This window comes from Malus domestica, chromosome 15 (assembly GCF_042453785.1).
Source record: "Malus domestica chromosome 15, GDT2T_hap1".
Classification (NCBI taxonomy): Eukaryota; Viridiplantae; Streptophyta; class Magnoliopsida; order Rosales; family Rosaceae; genus Malus; species Malus domestica.
In genome coordinates, this window is record NC_091675.1 from 28,765,590 (window position 1) to 28,771,483 (window position 5,894).

A 5,894-nucleotide genomic window follows, 5' to 3' on the forward strand; every position below is an offset into this window, starting at 1 on the left:
TTCAAAATGAAACTCAACGTCACCTTCACTCTCTAACCTCTCCGCCAAACTCTCTGACCTCACTTCACCTTCACTTCCTTCCCTCCCTACTCATGTACTCCTTTCAGTTCAGATCCACAAATCTCTCTCTCCCTTCACTCTTTCACTCTCTCCCCCTTACCTTCATGCTACATCCGGACTCCAGTCTTCCATTTTCTTTTTGCATTTAACAACTTCCTTTGCATTTGATAATCAATACAGCCACCTCTTCTTCCTTCTACTTCTCTATTCATTAAGGTAATTTTCTTGTCTTCATCTAGTAATCTTGATGTGGTAAAGTCTGTTTGTGGCTTCAATTCATTTTTAGTTTGGGCATTTGAATTCTAGGGTTTTGGATTTGGGGGTTTTCAATTTCGTTTGAAATTTGGGGCACTTTAACCATTTCTTGCATGTTCATGTCATTTTCTTTATTTTTCTATTCTTTTGCAGCATCAATGCTAGAAATAGTAAGGCTCATGGTGGATTATGGATGGGTTCCTCCCCGACTTGTTATTTTTCTTTTTAATGGGGCTGAAGAGCTTTTTCTTGTTGGTAATTTATTTCCATAATATTTAGTCTAGAAGTTATTGCATCATTTGCTACCAATTCAGGTTTTATAAAGTTATTGCGTCTAATTGAAAAAGAGCTCGAGGGATTTGGCACAAGGTATAACTTTGTTTCTTGTCTGTAATCTGCATAGCTTTGTCATTTAGTTACTTCAGTTTAGCAAATCTTAAGGCAATTTATGCATTGGTCACTATTTCAGGATTCCTGAAAATTTAGTTTGGGATAGGTCTTGAAATTGGGATTTCCGAAAACTTCGGTTTGGGAATCGGAACTGTAGACATCGAAATTTCGGTAAATAAATGTTGACCGATAAATCAAAGTGTCAACGCTCATGTATTACATAAATTTTACACGTAGCGTGTGACTCAACGAAAATTGAAATGAGTTGGAAAAGTTATCAAATAGGACACGTGTCAACACCTGGCAGAAACGACTTATTTCATCTGGGATATTATATTCAAAATTAGGCCTTGGAAAATTCTATAAATACAAGCCCATTTCATTCATTTTGAAAAAAAACCAATTGACATTACACCTTGAAGCTTTGAAGCTCTGAAACTCCGAAGCTCTCAAGCATCCAGGTTCCCGAAGAATCAAGAAAGCTCTCTTCGTTCTTCGTTCATCGTTCATCCAAGATCAAGCCCCAACGGCCCTTTGGATCAACAATCATCCACCAATTCAAGATCAAGCCCCGACGGCCCTTGAAGAAAGCACCATCGTTCATCATCCGTTCATCCAAGATCAAGCCCCAACGGCCCTTTGGATCAACAACGTCGACAAATCCACACACATCCAACTGTTCTTCAAGATTAAGCCCAAAAGCCCTTGAAGATCTGTTCATCACTGTTTCTTCAAGATCAAGCCCAAAAGCCCTTGAAGATCCGCTCATCACCGTTATTCAAGATCAAGCCTCAAACGGCCCTTGAAGAAACATTCATCCTCAAGATCAAGCCCCAACGGCTCCTTGAAGATCCGCTCAAATCCACCTTCAAAGATCAAGCCCACGGCCCTTTGAAGAAACTTCCAAACAGTTCATCCAAGATCAAGCCCCGACGACCCTTGGATCAACGAAACATCCATAAATCAACACCTTACGGAGATCGAATCAGAGGATCAAATTAGAGAGAGATTGTAACCCAAAATCATCAAAATACAAATATTTTGTTTGTGCACGTTGTTCTTGTCTCTTTCGTTTCAGGAATTTTCCGTGTTCACAAATTGGCACGCCCGGTGGGACAATCTCTGCCTCTCATCTCTTTCTTCGTTCAAGAAATTCAAGCGCACTTCAAAAAATTAATGGCATCAAGGAGGGCTCAAACTGTTCCCGCAACCGGCGCAAAGAACAAAAGCGTCCTCGTCGCAACTGGTGTCACTTTGGGCATCACGACTCGAAGCATGGTAAGGGCTACTTCTGCCGCCTCTTTCACCTCTGCATCAACTCTGCCAAGGGAACAAAAGTACCCAAGGCACGAGCCTTTGATCACCTTAGCCTCACTAAGGGCACCAAGGGGGGAAAGCCCAAGGAAATACTCTGAATCCATGCTCTCCGATGCCGATTCAAGCGACAGTTCAGCCATGCAAGTCATGACCATTGGAGCAACTTCAATCGATGAGCAGCTGGCTCAAATGAATGAAGCAATCGCAAGGCTAACCCTAACTGTGGAAGAAAAAGACTTGCAAATCGCTGCACTAGTCAACCGATTGGAGGCACAAGACGGCGATAAACCCGACCCAGAGGATGATCCACTAAAGGGAGGAGCTGGCGGAGACGAAGAACCCTCGGTGAAGAAAATCGATATGAAGCCGGAGCCAGACCAAGCAGCGGCACTCATGGGATCTCTTTCTATCCAGCAGCTGCAGGAGATGATCACCAACACCATCAAGGCACAGTACGAAGGGAGCTCACATACCTCCTTGTTCTACTCGAAGCCCTATTCCAAGAAGATTGATGCCCTAAAGATGCCAAGGGGTTATCAACCACCAAAGTTCATGCAGTTTGATGGAAAAGGAAACCCAAAGCAGCACGTTGCACATTTCGTCGAAACTTGCAACAACGCGGGGACGGAGGGAGACTACCTTGCCAAGCAGTTTGTGCGCTCGCTGAAAGGAAATGCCTTTGAGTGGTACACGGACCTAGAGCCTGAGTCCATCAACAGCTGGGAGCAATTGGAGCGGGAATTCCTCAACCGCTTCTACAGCACCCGCCGCACTGTGAGCATGCTAGAGCTAACGAGCACAAAGCAGTGGAAGGATGAGCCAGTCATTGACTACATCAACAGATGGCGCACTCTAAGCCTCGACTGTAAAGACAGGCTCTCGGAAACCTCTTCAATCGAGATGTGCATCCAAGGCATGCAATGGGGTTTGCAATACATCATTCAAGGCATTAAACCGCGGACCTTCGAGGAATTGGCCACTCGCGCCCATGACATGGAGTTGAGCATCGCCCATCATGGGAAGAAAGAACCGATCGCCGACTACAAGAACGACAAAGCTCTTGGGACAAAGGTGGAAAAGGCTGCATGGAAACCCACCAAGGAAGCGATGACGGTCAACACATCTCCCGTCAAAATATCCACACGAGGCAAGGCGATTCAAACCGAAGCTTTTCGTGATCAAGAAACGCGTAGACGCACTTTGAAGGAGTTTGAGGAGAAGACTTATCCATTCCCAGACTCTGATGTGGTTGCCATGCTAGATGACCTATTGGACAAGAAGGTGATCAGTTTGCCTGAGTGCAGACGGCCGGAAGAGATGAATCGTACTGACAGTCCAAGATACTGTAAATTCCACCGCTTCATCAGTCATCCGACAGAAAAGTGTTTCGTGCAGAAAGATCTCATCATGAAGCTGGCTCAGAAAGGAATCATCGAGCTAGATCTTGACGATGTGGGGGAGTCAAACTGTACCACCTTCACTTCTGGCTCTTCCGACTCAAAGTTTTCACCTCAACCGTTGGGGGCATCCTCCAAGACAAGCAAAGTAGAAGGATGGCCTCAAGTCACTCCTAAGAAATTGCACAAGAAACATACGTCTCTTCCACAAGTCCGCCAATCGGAAAGGGGGCAAAGCAGCTCTTGTCAACCTTCAAAGCAACGTGAACGTGTTGAAGATGATGAAATTTCGACACATAGACTGTCCATCCCCATCACAATGCGCGACTTCTTGCCCGAAAACTTCTTCAAACACGTGGTCAAAGCTCCTTGCTATGAAGATTGCGAGGAACGACTCTCTCAGATCGCTTGACGAACCAACAAATGCTCTTTGTTCGCACGAGCCTAAACTGCACGAACCAAAGCTCATTGTCCGCACGAGCCTAAACTGTAGGACACGAGGCTACTCGCCTACACGAGCCTAAACTGTAGGACACGAGGCTCCTCGCCTGCACGAGCCTAAACTGCATGGCACAAAGCTCCTGGTCTGCACGAGCATAAAAGGCAACAACAAGGCTCCTTGCCTACACGAGCCTAAACTGCATGGCACAAAGCTCCTGGTCTGCACGAGCATAAAAGGCAACAACAACGCTCCTTGCCTGCACGAGCTGAAACTGCAACACGGCACCAAATGCCCCTTGCCTGCACGAGTTGAAACTGCAAACGACACCAACGCTCCTTGCCTACATGAGCTGAAACTGCAAACGGCACAAAAAAATAAAAGAAAATACCAAAAAAAATAAAATATATGTATGTATTTGAACTACGTTACGACTTGATCTCTTCTTTGGAGGGGTACGTAGGTAGCTTGAATATTCCAAAATTTCGAGTTCAGTCACATCAAAATATAAATAAATGTTTTATTAAAGAAAGTCAATTTTATTAAAAAAAATGATGAATACATATGTTTATGTATTTACAAAAAAAAAAAAAAAAAAGGGAATACACAAGTATTATATATATATATATGTGTGTGTATATATGCGTAGCTGGAAAGCCGGGCCCTCGTCAGCAACACATCCTCATTAGTGTCTCGGCCCAGCAGCAAAAGGGCTCAAGCCACAACGGGCCCAAACTCCAGCTTGTCTTCTTCCTCATTTCTCCTCGGCCCACAGTGCAGCCCAGCAGAGCACACAACTCCAACCTCTTCTTCTCCCGACTCCCTCTCCCTCAAGCTCGCCCACCTCATCCAATTCTCCTCCGCAAGCAGCTCGACCCGAACGAAATCAAAGCCAATCCAAGTTGAGACTGAGCCCGCGAAGGCTGATAAAACTGGGTGGATAAAGCCGCAGAGAGCTTTGCCGTTATCGTTATTTGGGGAAGAGCAGGAAGAGGACTCCGGTGCAGGCGAGTCCAAGGTTGGGGACGTTGCAAACGAGGGATTTGCGAAAAAGGAGTCGAATTTGAATGTGAGAAGTGTTGGGATCGATGATTTGATTGCAAATTTGTACGGTCATAATCCAAAAGTCGTGGTTCGAAATGGGTCGGATTCGAATTTCGGTCCTGGAGGTTTCTGTCTCTCGATGTTCACGGCTTCTGCTCCCTCCTCCCTCATTGATCTCTCAAAAAACTAGGGTTTCGGCTTTCGAGCTCCAAATCCACCGACCTCCTCGCCTACTCCCAAAAATCTCCACGTCTCCCGCTACGGCCTAGATTTTCTGCTTCTGCTTCTCCTTCTCCACCTGGTGCTGCTGCGGCTGCTGCTGCTTCTAGGGTTTACAGATCTAAGCCAGCTCTCACTTCCCTGCTCTGCTCTCTCTCTTCACCATGTTTTGGAAGCTCACTTTTCTCTCTGCCTCATCGCCTGTGGAGACAGTGCTAGACAAGGAAAATTTTACATTAGAGGAGCTTCTGGACGAAAAAGAGATCATCCAAGAATGCAAAGCCTTAAAACACTCGTCTCATTAATTTTTTTTACGAGATAGAGACCAGGTGGAGCAATTATTGCATTATATTGTTGAAGAAGCTCCTGTAGGTAGCTATCAGCAGAAAGTCGCAGCTCTGGTTCCAACTGAATCATATGAAGTATCATCTTGCGAATCCCAGAATCAGGTATCTTTTCAAGAAGTCGGCAAGGAGTTGAGTACCCAGGTCCGAGCAATGGCGAAAACCAGCTCCTCCATGATTCCATTGTCCAGGTTAATCTCCATCGTCTTCTTACTCGACAAGTATGAGCTCATGCTGCTGTCCTTCAACGCCGTGACCTCATGATCCTCTCCATGTTGGCAGTACACCCTTATCCCCAACAATGGCAAAAACGGCTACAATGACTACCTAATTGAGGAAGAGGAAGGCATGAATAACTAGAACGTCGTCGTTAAGTGTGCTGAGATACAGAACACTATCTCTGAAGGTTCTACATCCTTTCTTTTCACT